The sequence below is a fragment of the Delphinus delphis genome, chromosome 2, assembly GCF_949987515.2.
Source record: "Delphinus delphis chromosome 2, mDelDel1.2, whole genome shotgun sequence".
NCBI classification, from domain to species: Eukaryota; Metazoa; Chordata; class Mammalia; order Artiodactyla; family Delphinidae; genus Delphinus; species Delphinus delphis.
The window spans coordinates 17,003,027-17,020,093 of NC_082684.1; positions in this window are offsets into that span (position 1 = coordinate 17,003,027).

Consider the following 17,067-nt stretch of genomic DNA (forward strand, 5'->3'; position numbering starts at 1 on the left):
TATTCAAGAACTTAGAATCCATTGTCATGGGATGCCACATGACATCATGTCAGACAAAAGGATACACTTTATAGTAGAGAAGGTGTAAGAGCATCCTCAGAGGTATCCTTTGCTAAGGAAAGCATTATAGTCATCCATGAGAGAAGCTTTTCCTTGATACCATATTAAAAAAAGGATTTAAACAGTGGGTTCTTATACAAGAGGCATTGAAACACAGAATTAACATTATGTTTGAAGTAGCTTTATAGAGCAAGCAGAGGTGATCTTTAGATGATCGGTCCTTGGATCAAACTACTGTAAAAATAAATAACACTGCAATATAACTTAGTGAATATATTTCAGAAGAATAACCAAGCCATTGAGGTGGAGCTCTCTGTGTAGCTTTCTGTTATTTTGAGTTGACAAGAGGATAAAATCAAATGTGCTTTATATAGGTATGTATATAATTATTTATTTATTTACTTGCTTTTTGTTGAGATGAATAATCCATGAGTATCCACCATTTCAGCATATCTTGTGAGCAAAGGTATTGAATGAATTCATTCTAGCAATTTGCTCAAGGAAGTATATATAATATATAGCAAAGAGTATTGGAAGATATAGTGTTTCCCTTCAGAACAAAGGGAGGGCAGTCTTATGCCCACTATACAAGATTATGGTCCTTAAGCTCTGAGTTCTTCTCTTCTATCAACCCACTTCAAGTGCCACCTGTTCCTTTTCTTGTCCCTTTGTGAGAATTGAAGCTCAGGGAACCAGTGGAAGAAAATGTGGGGACTCTGGCTACTGCCATTGCTTTGAGTAAAAAGTCCTTTGTCTCTGACCCTGGAGTCTCATATCTTCTGCCTGAATCCATGAAACTGAGACAGATTAACTTGTTAGTTTGAAAATAGGGTAAAACTTCAGACTCTTCACTGTTATTGATATTTATTTATTTAGATATGGAGTTCTGAGTAGATAGAATGTCTTTTAGACATTTTCTTTTTCAAAAATCTTAATATTCTTCCCTTCCTCAAAGGTACTGGATAGTAATCAAGATAAGATTGACATTCTTATATGAGGTTGGAGAAACTAGATATATCTTCCTAGTGTAAGAGAGCATTTTCTTTCTCTGCTGTGATGTGAACAGTTACTTGTAGGTTGGGTCAACAAATATATATATATATATATATATATATATATAGAGAGAGAGAGAGAGAGAGAGAGAGAGAGAGAGAGAGAGAGAGAGAGAGAGAGAGAGAGAGAGAGAGAGAGAGAGAGAGAGAGAGGGAGAGAGACAGAGGCAAAAGCAGAGCCAGAGAGACATAGAGATAGATTAATTTTAAGAAACTGGTTCATGCAATTACGGAGGCTGGCAAGTCCAAAATCTGCAGGGTAGGCTGTCAGGCTGAAGACACAGGGGACAGCCAATACTGTAGTTCATGTCTGAAGGACATTTGTTGGCAGAATTCCTTCTTGCTCAGAGGCAGTCAGTCTTGATTCTATTAGGCCTTTGACTGACTGGATGAGCCCCTTCCGCCTTGTAGAAAACAGTCTGCTTTATTAAAAGTCTACTGATTTAAATGTTAATATCACCAAAAAAACCTGCCTCACAGAAACATCCAGAATAATGTTTGATCAAATATCTGGGCACTGTGGCCCAGCCAAGTTGACATATAAAAGTGACCATCATAGGTACCATTGTGTAGTATATATACATGTCTCATGACAGTCACTGCAAAAAAAAAAAAAAAAGATTCTGTTGTCAAATGATTTTGGAACAGAAGCTGTACAAGTTTATCTTCCTTGATAGTTATAATACACATCAATACAGTAAATGTTCTGAAAAACACTATAGTAAACTCACTAAACATTGTTAAACAAACTTGAAAAACAAACTTTTAAAATCATGTAATATGTTTGAATAAAACATTAACAATGGTTGGGACTAGTATTCTATGAAATGCTTTGTTAAATAGTCCTTTGGAATATAGCAGGAGTGATATTTTTAGATGATATTTTAATGTTTCATTAACCTTAATTCTTCAAAGAACTTTGAAATGGAAGTTATAGAATATTTACTCACCCATCCAACATTTTGTGGCTCATCTATATCAGATTCCCACTGCAATATTAGAAAATGAAAGTAATTTTTGAAGAGGACTTTCATTATGTAACACAGTCTTACCCCTATTATATCTTTTCTATATGTTTTGCATTTTTCAAACCATTTAAGAAACAATAAGTGTGCACACTAAACTATTTGCATATAATGTTACCTTTAGAAGCTTATAGTTTACATGATCCACAAATATTTTCTGGAAAGAGCTAGATAATAAATATTCTAGGCTTTGCAGGCCATATGTCTCAACTACTGGACTCTGCCATTGCAGTGCAAACACAGTCATCTACAGTATGTAAATAAATGGATGTGGCTATGTCCCAGTACAGCTTTATTTACAAAAACAGGCTGTAGGTTGTATTTGCCACCCATTTGTCTAGAACAGCACTTTAGAAAAGTAAAGAGAATCATGAATGGAAACCATATGTGTAATTTTTAGTATTCTAGTAGACACTTTAAAAAGTAAAAGGAAACATATGACATTAATTTTAGTAATGTATTATTTAATCTAATATATTAAAATAGTATAATTTCACTATGTAATTAATAAATACATTATTAATATGATATTTTGCATTCTTTATTTTTGTACTAAGTCCTTGAAATCCTTGAAATATGTATATATATATATTGTTTTCTTTTGTTTTTTTTGGTCATGCCACACAGCTTGCTGGATCTTACATCCCAGACCAGGGATTGAACCCAGGACCTTGGCAGTGAAAGCACGGAGTCCTAACCACTGGACCGCCAGGGAATTCCCTAAATCCAGTATATCTTAATTCAGACTAGCTACATTTCAAATGTTCAAAAAATACATATGTATAGTTGGTGACCATCACGTTGGACATTATATCTATCCTCTCCACTAATTGAGGGTTCTGTTTCTTTTCAAATAAAGAATAGTCTTTCTATATTTCTGCTAAGATAGCAATCAAAGATGAGCTTTTAAAATATAATGAATAATTACAACTTCAATACATCTCATCCCTACCAAGATAGAGTTTATAAGTCTAAAAATATTGTAAATGTTGCCAATAACAGTTTAAAATGCTTAGTTTATAGCCAGATGATGCATTCACATGAATTAAAATTTATAGGTATAACAGGGTATGCAAAGAAAAGTCTCTTCCCCACCCCAGTCCCTGTCATTTAGTTTGCCCGACCAATATAATTTTCTGGTTTATTCTTCCAAAAATATTTTTAGTTACCTATTTTAATAGCTTCAAAGTTCAGGTAAGGAACACCTTGTTATGTTTTCAGTTCTGTTAGGATATAATATGGACTAGTTTATGAAGGGAAATATTTAGGACATTTCCATGTAGGTCTTAATGAGAGTGTCCTAAATATTTCTTACCTAAAGAAATGTTACTAGTTCTCTCTGGGCTTCCACATTTAAGCTCTTGCTCTCATATAATGCAGCACTGAGATTAAGATAATTTTGGAATGGTAAACTAATAGTGATATGCACCTTAAGTGCTTGTACTTATTTTTTAGTAGCTTAATGTAAACTAGGAGAAGATCTAATGTACTTTATTTATATCATACGTAGTTGCCTACAGTCCTGTGTGTATGCGTGTTTAAGAACAGTAGCTTGAAAATTGCAATACAGACAGAGGAGATTTATGATAGGTAAGACTGATGGTAGATGCTGAGAATAATAAAATTGTCAGACAAATCAGTTGTGGTTTAACACAAGCCAATCAGTTGTTAGAAGTATTTGGTAGAAAAACAATAAGAGAACCATTTACTACAAAGACCAACATCTTGCTTATTTGATAGAATTTATATATATATAATTGGATTTTCAGAAGTCCTAATTGAATCTACCTTTGCTATACTGACTATAAATCCGAATGAGCTATTAAATTAGCCAAGAGAGAGATACTCATTTAAAAATTCTGCAACATATATTTCCTTCAGAATCTGCCATCTGATTATACTTCACCCTTTTTAAAAATCACATCCATCAGCAGCAGGGTAGAGAACAGTTGTAGTATTTATTTACTGGCGAAGTAAATCTTTGTATTGCAGATCCTCTTTTTAACATCAAAATTGTATTCAAGACTCTCCTAACAAAATGCTGTCATTGGGAGCACGTCAGAAAGACCAAATGTATGCCTCTCATGATAGCCATAACTTGGCCACAATGCATGTAATTAAGGTATCAATTTAACAACCTGTACAATAACACCGTTCTATAAACATGCAGGAAGCAGTGAGTTATGGCAATTATGGGTCCTCCCTCCAGTGCTGAATTTCCTCTTTGTCAGAGATTCATATTCAGGGCCAGACAGTGTGTCCTTACAGGGTGTGGAGTGACAGCTGTCAGCTCGTCTTCTTCTCCTCTCCCTTCTTCTCCGACTATACAAGTCGAGCTCCCCTGTTGCACAGCACGGCAAACTCGATGGCTCACTTTGAAAATGATCTCTGTGGCTCCTTGGGCTCTTTAGAGAGATGGTAACACATCATGACCAAGCCACACCAAGGGTTTTATTGAAAAAATAAGTCATCTGCTGCATGCACACAGCTAAGTCTAGTCAGCCTTTCTCTAGAGGGCAATCTAATTCTGAGCTGGAGTTTTCCCTTATGAGAAATTCAGACAATATACAGTGAAGTGAGGCTAAAAGGTGCTATCGTGTAAACTGTCCATGAACTGATGAGAGTTCAGACTATGAAAAGAATACACAACTTTTTGTACAATAAGAAGGTACTCAGTGCTGCAAAGTTATTTCTTTAAAAGTGTATACGAATGAAAAAAACTAATTGGAAATGTAATCTCTTCTCACAGAAATGATTAGAACATTCTAGTTTAATTCTAGAGAAGTTAGTCTATCATTTGGTTCTTTCTATGCCTCCTTGTTTATCTGTGTATGCTGCTTGGCAAACGTGTTTATGTCCTTGTTAGGCTTTAACTTAATCTCTCCTCTCTATTGAACTTGCCTCCAGGGCACATGGTTCATCTATGTTATCTTTCTCTCTGGCCTGAAGAATTTCTCTTAGGAAAGAACATCCAGCTTGATTCCATTTGTTTTGCTGCTTAAAGATCAGTATGAACGAGTGGGGAGTAGGTAGGCAAGAAGGGTAGGGTAGAAAAATACTATTCTATCTTTAGCTTTTCCTCTGCAAGATTTCCTCTTGGTGGCAAGCTGAGGTAACAGAATCAGCAGCTTAGTTCTTGTAAAATTCTTTGAGCTGCTTTGGGACTTCTTAGCTAAAGGGACTTGTGAGGCTTTCCGAAATGTATTTTTAGTGAGAACCCCCAAAACCTTTTCCTGAAAGCAATATAACTTCAAATGAAATGTGGGATTCAAGTCCCAGGTGAGCCACTTGGACAAGGCACTAACCCGGGACTTCAGTTTCAACATTTGTAAAAATGGTGACAATAATAAAACCTACTTCATATTGTTCTTCAGAGGATTCAAGGAAATGTGTGTGTATAGAACATCAAACAATTGTTCCCTTAATTACTAGTGCCTTTAGTTAAAAATGATGGTATTCGTTATTGTTATATGGTGACAATAGGGTCAGTGAGCACTGGAGGAAAAAATAAGGTATTTATATATTGGCTCTCTGTTAGCTGGAATGGGTTAGGCTACCAAGTGGCATAGAAGACAATATTCACTTGTAATCTTGGAAGTGAAATAATGCAACTGTTTAGTATTTTAAAATTTCTGATATTGAAGAATGTGAGACAATAAGCTATGAGCTCTATCTATCTAGTTGATTGGGTTAGCTCTCTTTCATCTGGAATCAATCATGCACATTTTCAAACTTCTCTTCATAACAATGCAATAAACCCTGAGTGCAGAGTGGGTTGCATGTTAAATGAAGAAATAGCCTACGTTCATGCTGTAAATGTGATCCCAGAACAGAACGAGAATTTAGATCTTCTGGTCCTGTGACCAGCATCAATCCACCAAGCTCTTTATTTTGCAACCTTAAAAAGCCAAACAAAACTATCCTCATTTGAAGTGCATATAGCTGACCTCTAAGAAGATCTCCAAAGTAGAAGTAAGCTGAACTCCAGCTTTATAAATAAAGAGTAGTTGATGTATAAAAATGATGCTAGCCCTGGAGCAAAGAGAGCTTCCCTCTGAGACAGGATGGATCACGTGCCAGGGCTGAGAAGCTTCCTGTCGCTGCAAGGTGTTGTGCAGTTGCTAAGATTGAATACCGAGATCCCCCTCTGCTTGGGATCATGAATAAAACCGTGTGGCACCTTTGATAAGACTGTTACCCTTGGAGCTGGACCAAATTCCATTTGGGAAGCTGTATTTCCCATCTATTTTTCAATGGCTCCCTATAATTCCATCTTGATTTAAGTTACTCTGCCATTAATCATTTACCTCATTTCCTCTCATATTTTAGAAACTATAATAATAAAAACTCATCACATAATGGCTAATACACTGTGCCAAGATAAAACAAAACAAAGCAGCCATTAACAGTGGAAAGATATTTTAAAAAAAAATCTCACTAGCATCCTGGGATCATGGAGAGAAAAAAAACAAAACAAACATTGTCCTATTTTACAAGAGAAAATACTTAGAAAAATATGGGGTCAAGGACTGAAATTGACCTGGTTGATAATCAATCAATAGCCTAATTAATTATTGACTGTGTATCTACATAATTACTAACGTGGCCTTTAAAATTGACAGTTTGGACATTTTCCCACTTACATTTGAGGATTTAACTTCTGCGAATCTATTTGTAGAATTTCTCTTTTCACCTTGGTTGTTTGGTCACTGTTACTGATAAGGCATAAGAAGTGACTTTCAGTGTCATTTGTAACTCAAAAATATCTGTTGACATTAAATCCATAGCAAGAGCTGAGTCACAATGCACATGGAAATGTTCCCTGGTTGTACTTCAGCTTGGGGTACTGAGCTCAGAGATGGATTTCAGAGGATATCAAGGGCTGACTATTTCTTATACTCTATTTAGTCCTGTTTTATTTGTACCTGTCAATTCTAAAAAGCTTGCACTTATCTGGCCTTAATAATCATAAAATGAGATTTAAACATCTTTGAGCCAAATAGCCCAGGTAAATTATGTCATTGTGTTTTGTCAGTGAATTAAGGTGACACCTTAGAAGCAAGACATCATCAAATTTTTGAAATAGAAGAAATCAAGCTGGAACCTGGTCTGGCTCTTCCCCCCACCCACCCCACACAAGCTTGGGGCAGGGGTCACATCTCCATCTACAGCACTGTGGCCAAATTCCCCTCTAGCCTCTGAAGGATCATGTCCATTGAGTGTTCATAGTTCACATCTTTACGGCATAGCCTGAGGGAGGCAACGAAATACAGGAAAGGAACATCTGCTTTGGTGTCGCACTTTCTTATTTTGCCTTCAGAGATGCTGTGTGAATTCGGGGATAGAATTCTTACCCTCATTTATTCTTAATCCCAGATTTCTTAATAAACATTTTAAAAATAAACATCCCTTCAAGTATTTCAGAACATCTCTATTTTCTCAAATTATCTCTCTTTATGTCCCATTTGCTTATTTTTTTAATGTACTTACCAAGCTCTTCTGAGGTCGGCCTTCTGCAGTCTGAGAAGCAAATGGTCCAAAAAGAGTACTCATTTCTGTTCTTGACTCCTCTGTGTTCCTGAACCAACAACAATAGCAACCAAAGTAAATTAAAAAAATAAAAAAACATCTTGAGATTCCTCTGTGATCAGTGTGGGTCCACTGGGATAACTGTGCCCTGAGTAAACCCCACTTAAACTTATCCAAGAGCTAGTGATAGCATTTATGGATGGAAGGATTGTGGACAAGTGTGCAAGTGTCATGAACTCTCTGGGAAAGGATGAAAGCATTTCATTTTCCCAATTTAGTATGATTCCTTTTCACTGGTAAGCACTAGAAATATGGTAAGTTCATCTAGTGTTTTAGGCTAAAAATATGTCCTGAACATTGCATTGCAAAATAGATAACACAGATCCTGCTTATCCTCGCTCATCAAGTATTAGATTTCATGCATTTCTGGTGAAAGATAAACCCATCATGCTTATGGATTTTTTTCTTTAAGCAGACCTAAAAGATTTTATAAGGTCTGTCATTGGAAACCAATATGAAGGAGCGAGAGAAAGAAATTGACCTGCTGCTACAGGAGAGACCTGAAATATTAGATTGTTCCCATAATGCAAGGGCCACTGAGCATGCAAACCCCCTCTCAGCTAAGCTCTGATGCAGGCAAGAGTGACAGCTATTTATTAGGACAGAAAACAGGATATGCACTTTACAGATCAGCGACATGATGTAAATATTGACTTGCCTCAATTTTTAAGCTGATGAAAGGGTGTTTGTCATGTTAAACCCTCCTTCAGCAAATTGGTCCTGTCAACACAGGATGATGGGAGGGGTGGATATTGATGTGAAATGAGAAAGGATTTGCAGAGTATTTGTATTTTTTTCTCATTTAAAATACATGGAGATACTTTCTAAGTCCCCATGGAGAAGTAGAGAGACAGGATCTCAATTTCTGGAGCAGCATGAGAGGAAATTCTCTTACTATCTCTTGGTTAAGGAAGGACCTTTACTCAATCATGGTCATCCCAGAGAAAGATTACGGTGCTAATGTTTTAGCATTACGATACCCACTTAACTTCCCCAGATGAAAAAGTTTATCTTTTTTCTTTTATTTTTCTTTGAACAACTTTGGGAAATTTTCAAATTTGATGTTTGAGGAAAGTACCAGAAACTTAGAAGATGGCATCTGTCTTGCTTTTGCAAATCTGTCCCTCTGAGTGGCTGCAATAAAATCCTCATTCCTCGTGGTAGAAAGAGGTTTCTGCTGGGGTTAGCAGAGGAAATCCATCTGTTTTCCTGGCTAATTTTACTGACTCATAAGTGCATCAGAAGCCCACTTACCTCAGAGCCTCTACCTTCTTACATTTAAAAGTGCAAAGCAGGGCTTCCCTGGTGGTGCAGTGGTTGAGAGTCCGCCTGCCGATGCAGGGGACGCGGGTTCGTGCCACCGTCCGGGAAGATCCCACATGCCGCGGAGAGGCTGGGCCCGTGAGCCACGGCCGCTGAGCCTGTGCGTCCGGAGCCTGTGCTCTGCAACGGGAGAGGGCACAACAGTGAGAGGCCCACGTACCACAAAAAAACAAAACAAAACAAACAAACAAAAAGTGTAAAGCATTTCACTGACACCTGCCTTAAGTCATTGTTTTAAGGCTTGATTTAGAAGCAAACAGAGAGTTTAGTGGGCTTTAAAAAAGAAGCTGCTAGAAGATTTAAGGTTTCATGCACTCAGGTTCTCCTGCCACTCTGCTCTGATGAATGCCATGGGGGCTTTAGGGCACATCCAGAGTGGTACTGTTTCAGGTCAATTTTCAAGATAAATGAATTGTATAATAGAGTCAATTAAATACATACACTCTCTTCTGTCAAAAGGTATATAAGAATGAGACTCAGTTTATACTCTACAACACTTTGTATTTCTACATACCTGTATGCCCCAAGTGTGGTTCATAGTCAAGCAAATCCTGGGTTTAGAGGTAAGAAACTCCCACCCATTTTTTGGCACCTACCAGCCCTTGGAGGCCATCCAGCTTCATGGGGAAGGAGGACAAAATACTGAGCTAAAGACACATTGCTGCAGTGTTGCTTCAGGTAGCATATCTGATTATTACCGAGTGATGACTCACCATCTGGTCAGAGGTTACGGACAAAGGATCACCAAGGCAATATTTCTTAATAATTCCTTCTACCTTCTGATCTGTTTAGTAAAACATTTGGACTTCAGCCCTGACTCTGCATATACCTTTGGCAAATTAGCGTTATTCAAGTTTGGGCGGTTTGTCAACTCAAAGTTAAGGGGGCTGGGAAATAGGAAATGTATAGGGTATCTAGTTGAGAGATGAGAGAAGGTCTGCATGACATTAAGGTAATAAACACGCCTGTGTGTTTATTCTGGCTCTGTCATTTCATGGTCTTGAGCAAGTTTTCTAACCTTTGTGAGCCTTAGTTTAAAACTCTCCCTCTCATTCTTTTTCTCTCTCTTGCGGGCTCTCTCTCTCTCTCTCTCATCTCAGCTTCTGTGTCCTTAATAGCATTTGCCAGTTTCCATGGTGTAATAATTCCACAATGGCAGACTTCAAGCTACTCACGTGGAGTCAGTGAATGTGGATTTGGGACAAGATGTGCAGAAATGGCTCTGGGGAGCTGGTGTGAGCAGGCTCCAGCACACCGCTGGGTGTAAACTACTCTATACAATGCCAGACCAATGAAAGTTTGGTGTGATCATGCAGAAGAAGAAGATGCAAGTGCCCATGCAAAAATCATGACAAACAGAAGATGCACAGCCCTAGACTGTGAGAGGAGAGAGCATCTCTTGTTCTCAGGACAGTGAGAAAGTGGTGTATCTATCCTGGGGTCAGGACCAGGTTCTTACTGATGCAAAGGTTGGCCAATTCATAAGAAGCTGGGCAGTGTCTAGGTAATTTGTAGGTGGTAAACACTGTCTCTGGCTTTCGTAAGAAGGATTTCCATTAAATGCAATCATTTTCAGAAAAGTGCCAGGTTCTGGCTTAAATTCTGCCAATACAAAGATATCCCTTCTGTCAGAGAACACAGATATCTACAGTCAATGTGACAGAACAAACGGGTAAGCAATGCAGTCCATGTCACAGTGGGGTAGCTGAGAGCTCAGTTTACCTTGGGAAGTTCAAGGCACCATTTGAGGGAGAGTGGATATTTTATTCAGTGTTGGGAATGGATAGGAATTTGATGAGGCATCTGAGGCAAAGAGAATCTTAGCTTGCAAAGGTGTGGAAAAGGGAAAGAGTGTTTCTTGTCTGGGGACCTTTTCTGCCATCATTTCGGTGTAGATGGGATGTAGAGTGTGAGTGAAGAGCATGCATACATGAGCATGGAAGGATAGGATGGGGCAAGTCCTCAAGGGTCCTGTATGTCCAGCACAGAAGTATGTCTTTATCTTTTAAAAATGGCAACACACTGGCAAGTAATGCCATCACATCACTCATGTGGGACCACAGGGCACCTTATTGGTGGAGAAGTGATGAGTTTAGCCCCTTAAATCTAATAGTTGCCTGAACAATTTTCTCCATATAACTCTTCTTGCATCTAATTCTCAGGTTAATCATCACCTCCACAGAGAAACTTCCTTCGCTGACACATTTGCTTATTTTTATTTTCCATAGAGTTTCCAATAAAAGCAATTTTTCTGTTTTATAGCTCTGCATCCAAGTTTCAGGAGTAAAAAATATATCACATTTGCTTTTCTTTATAGCAATTTAATTCTGACCTTAAATATTCATTCTCTTAGGATGATGAGAAATTCAAGCACTGTCATTTTAGAAGCTTTTTGCCCCAAGAGCTCTGGAAAATTCCTGGGATGCAACATAGCACAGAGCATTAGGAAGATTCCTCACATTATGTGACAGCCCTCTTCCCAGCCTCTTCTGCACCATGCTAAGGACATGGAGAAATTTGGGGAAAATAAGGTCCAGTCTTTTTACATCTGCCATACAGGTATTCCCTGTTCAGGTACTACCACTACTTGGGGCACTTGCTGAGAATATGGCTATCAGGGGAAGACTTGCTTCCCTTCCAAGGATCTAGGGGTTACCTGCCTCTTCTGCTTGAAATAAGATAGAAAGAAAAACAAAGAGGAAGACATACAAATATTTCTTTTAATTTAGTCGTAAGTATTCATGTGTATTATTTTGGGGTATTTGTCCCTATCCTAGTGGACCTTGGAGGAATTTCTTGGTCTCCAAGCTATGGGCAAAGTGTCTGGTGCACAACTGGGTTTTTATTAATATGTGTTAAATAATTTAATTTTTTCTAACCCACTGAATAAATTTTTTACTAACATAATTTTGCCAAATGAAGAAACTTAAATATAATTATTTGATCCTTAGCAAGTACTTTACAACTAAGGAGTTGACATAATCTTAAATATTCTGGCTAGTTTCGCTTATAACAACACATGTGAGTGTTGTTATAAGCATTGTGAGACAAAAACTGAAGGGTCCAGAGCTCTATATTCACTTTTCCTTTTCTTCTAAATAAGATGTTAAGGTCCCTAAAACATATAATGAAGTCTTTAGGTTATCTAGCTCTCAGGAAGGTTGATTTTTTTTCTCTTTATCTTCTTAATCAAAATTCTACACCAATTAAAAAACAAAAAAGACACTGGGGCTTCCCTGGTGGCGCAGTGGTTGAGAATCCGTCAGCCGATGCAGGGGCCACGGGTTCGTGCCACCGTCCGGGAAGATCCCACATGCCGCAGAGCAGCTGGGCCCGTGAGCCATGGCCGCTGAGCCTGCGCGTCCGGAGCCTGTGCTCCGCAAGGGGAGGGGCCACAACAGTGAGAGGCCCGTGTACAGCAAAAAAAAAAAAAAAAGACACTGAAATAAAGTCTTTTAACCCTCCCCTTATATTGAATTTTCTATATAAGTGTGAGCTATTAAAGATACTGATTTTTTCTTCCCACAAATTGATGGCCTTAAAATGCTCATTAACTGGAAGTTATATGGGCATATAGCTACTCAATAAAGGGTAGCTTCACCAGTGACAAGCAGAAAAGTTCACAATAAGCATAAAACCAATGAAATCGACCAATGCTCTTAGCGATCAGACTCTTAAGTTAGAGAAATTTTATATTTATTCATACTCTGACATCTTTCAACTCAGAAAATCACCTTTCCCCACTTGAAATAATCCAGAGAAGGCTACTCTTTTATAGGGCTGCTTGTATGACCTTGATTTTCAGCATTTTCCAGGTCCAAAACCATTCGTAGGTGCTTCTCTAAACATTATACCAAATTAATTATATTTGACTGTTCAACAATCATCTATACTAACCTCTTTTCTATAGTGATCTCTATTTAATTAGCATGTAGCTACTATTTTCTCCTGTAGGCAAAGGTAGTGTCATAAAAAAGGGCAAATATTTAGGATTTGGAAAACTCAGTATTGCTGGCCAAAGAACGTGGGCAAATACCCATGTCACTGGCTTTGCTCTCTCTAACATAACATTTGATCTTGGGATAGTTTTTAAGATCAAAAAATTCAAATGCAATGGTCAGAAAATTACTCTGGACAGAGTCCTAATTATTCTCCAAAAGAAGGGGTCCCTGAGGTCTCTTTGAGTCTTGGAGAGTACGTGTTAATATCTATATCTTTGTCTGAACTGGCTTATCTCCACCATAGTATCGCCAGCTTGTACTTGTAAATTAGAATGGTCTTCTGCATTACATTCTCTTTAGAGCAAGATTCTGCTCTTAAAACCCTTTTTGAATATCACTAAATATACATATACTAAGTATTTTGTAAAGATTAAAAAATGTTGTGAGTCTATTTTTTTAAATTTGTGCTCTAAAGTAGGTTCCACTCCCAGCAATAAACAATAAATTTAAGAAAAAAAAATTACAAGTGTAAGAGTATTCAGTTTCTTCTGATCTGGCTACCCAAATTTTATAGTTCATACTTTTTCTTTTAAGTCTTCAGCCATGTGGCTTAGTACTAATTGTTATGTTTGATCAAATGTGATTTATGCATGTGCATGTCTCAGCACTGATTTTTAGAGACTGATTAACACCATCCAGGTGCTGGCTGATCAGCCAGTAAGAGTATTGCCCTTGCTTACATAACTATGATCTGAAATACTCAGAGAAAAATAAACCTTGAAACCAATAGTGCATTACAAGAATAATTCTCAATATTCAGTATAACACTTAGCACATGTATTCAACTGTCAAGTTGGGCTTTATGTAGAGTTTACAAAATCGGATGTTGTTCATATGTTGTATCTGCATACTTTTCAGTTTTAATGCAATCTTATGATAATTCCAAATTCTGAGATCTTATTTGCTTTGGAAAAGTAACAGTCACCATAGGGATATATTGATATGGACTTTGGATTCCCTGAAGTATTTTTGCCAGGACTCTGGGCGTTCAAATGCCACGGAAAAGGTAATAAGTTATTTATTGAAAAGAGTGTACAATTTTGATAAGAGAGGGACATCAAATAAACAATGTTTTGAATTGGGAGTTGGTCATTTCAGACAAACATAAGAGCTATTCTGTGAAAGACCCTGGCTTTTGAACAGGTCTTCATTTCTGTATGAGGCAGGTCTCATTGCTACTGCAAACTTCTCTGATCCAAAGAGACTTATATTACATTTATGCAATTAGTGTAGACACAGAATTTAGTACTCTTACAGTTTTTAGCTTGTTTCAGTCTCATCTCTCCTTTCCTTAAATATAATCAGGGAAGATGGTTACCTCAACTAAACCAGATTGAAAGAGATGCCAAACAGATGTCACTTAACTCCTGTAGAAGAACACAGGGTGGGAGAAACATTTCATAGCTGTTGTAAGTCAACAGCTGAACACCAGTCAAAAATTCAGTCCCCAGAATACCGAGATGTCGATTTGCAAAGAAAGGGGATCCAGAAACCAAGGAGAGGGAATGAAGATTCCAAATTTTGAACTAAATAATTCTATGTGAGGCCAAGATATTGCCTTCATTCTTTTTAAGTGTTTAAATTGTGTTGCTCTGTTTTATACGGAAATATTGTTAAATAGAAAACAATAGGACTCAATAAAACAGAAATAGAGACCAAGCAGGAGAGTGAGGAGAATGAAGTAGAAGAAGCAGAGAGAAAGGAAAGGCAGCTTTGTGAATCAGAGACCACGGCAAGAATAACCAGGGTTTGGGGAAAAGATGTGAAGCTATCATGAATGTAATCCAATTGCTTGGCAGTAATTCAGGAAACAACTAGGGCCACAGAAAAACATTTCCATTTTGGGATACTCTGACAACTTGAAAGAAAGAATTAAACATACATGCAAGGTGTATCCACAGATTCACAGGAACTCTCAAGAATTTAAAGCACAGTGATTCTCATTTTCCTGACTGTAAAGATGAGAAAACTGAGGTCTAAGAAGTAACTGTTTCTGGAGGTTATATAACCAGTATAAGCCAGAACCAAGCTCTTCAAATCCTGCATTCTTCCTGCCTCTTATAGTACCTTGCTTGCTGGTGTTCTGATGCCCAAGACTGTGTCCTTTCTCCTCTTAGATGAATCACATTTAACCACAGTGTCAATAGTATAGAAAAATATTTTGGTACTCTTCTCTAGAAATTGTAATCAGAAAAAAAAATTGTTAATAACCCTGGCAGGGACAGAGTATACACTCCACCTGTAATCTGAGAAAACACTGCCTCCCTCCTACAAATGCCACATGCTTTTTGAAGCAGCACATCAACAGTCCATCATCTTTATGGTCAACTTCACGTTAAACTGGGATGGCCTATCACACATGGGGGAGGTACTAGTTGGAGGGGGGTTCACATGATAGTTTTGTTAAGAACTAGACCAGAGACTGATGGATGGTTGGTTCCCAGAACCATATTGTTTCACTCTGGATAAATATTGATTATACAGTATACATGTGCTTCTACTGATTAGATGGACTACATCATAGGTGTTTCCTGTAGCCTAGAAAAATGTACTTTGAAATAAGAGTTTTTTGGCTTCTTCCTCACCTAGTGAGAAATCTTCTCTTTTTCCTTCAACAAATCCAATAAAGTTTTGCTGGAAACAGAATTTGGAAGGGCTTTCCTTAATTCTACCTTCTTTCTGGCATAATCAGATCCTAAAATCCTGAATATCAAGGACACTCTTCTTTTCCATTTTGATTCAGAAATATGAAAACTAATGAATTATTGTTGGTCTTGCTGGATACATATCCTTAATATTTTCAGAGCAAGTGTATATCAAAAAAATCAGAGTGAGCTTACCATTAATTGATTTAATGCAGGGTCGTTTGTTGGCACAATAATTGTTTATCTATGCTTGTTAAGACTCTCAAAAGCAAGGATTTCTATTATTAAATATTATTATCACTTCTGCAAGGAAAACTTTTCCTTAATTGATTTTTATAAGGTGTTGGCAGTGATATCTCTATTTGTAAAGTCCTCCCTCATTTCAATAATGTAACAGCTGAATTCAATAATTTCAATAAAACACAAGGGTTTATTTCAATTTTAATGAAACTAACTGTAATTTATATATCACTCTTGAGCACCGTAATTCACACTATCCATGGTTGTAATCTCACATTAAAAATGAAAATATTGTGTAACACATTTAGAAAGGGTATGAGAGAACTTCATTCTTTGAACTCAAGTGCAGCTCTTCATTTTGATCTGAACAAGTTTCTCTTTGCTCCGGTTTTAGAGATGAGTCATCTGGAAAAAAAAAAAAAAGTGCCTCACATTGTCTTTCCTACTGCCCATAATTCACCCTTCATCCTTAGCTCATAAATCAGGGCTTTCACCTTTCTCAGCTTTTGAAAACAAATCCAAACCTTCGCAAATGCATTTTCTATTGATCCAGTGCTTATGAAAACCTCTACTTTTTATTTATTTCTTTATTTTTATTTTTAATAGATCTTTATTGGAGTGTGATTATTTCTGTTGCACAACAAAGCTAATCAACCATAGGCATACACATGTCCCACTATCCCCTCCCTCTTGAGCCTCCCTCCCATCCTCCCTATCCCACCCCTCTAGGTTATCGCAAAGCACAGAGCACATCTCCCTGTGCTACGCTGCTGCTTCCCACCAGCCAACTATTTTACATTTGGTAGTGTATATATGTCGATGCCACTCACTTCGCCCCAGCTTCGCCCTCTCACCCCATGTCCTCAAGTCCATTTTCTATGTCTATCTCTTTTATGTTGTTTGTTTGTTTGTTTGCGGTATGTGGGCCTCTCACTGTTGTGGCCTCTCCCTTTGCGGAGCAACAGGCTCCGGACGCGCAGGCTCAGCGGCCATGGCTCACGGGCCCAGCTGCTCCGCGGCATGTGGGATCTTCCCGGACCGAGGCACGAACCCGTGTCCCCTGCATCAGCAGGTGGACTCTCAACCACTGCGCCACCAGGGAAGCCCTTCTATATCTATCTCTTTATTCCTG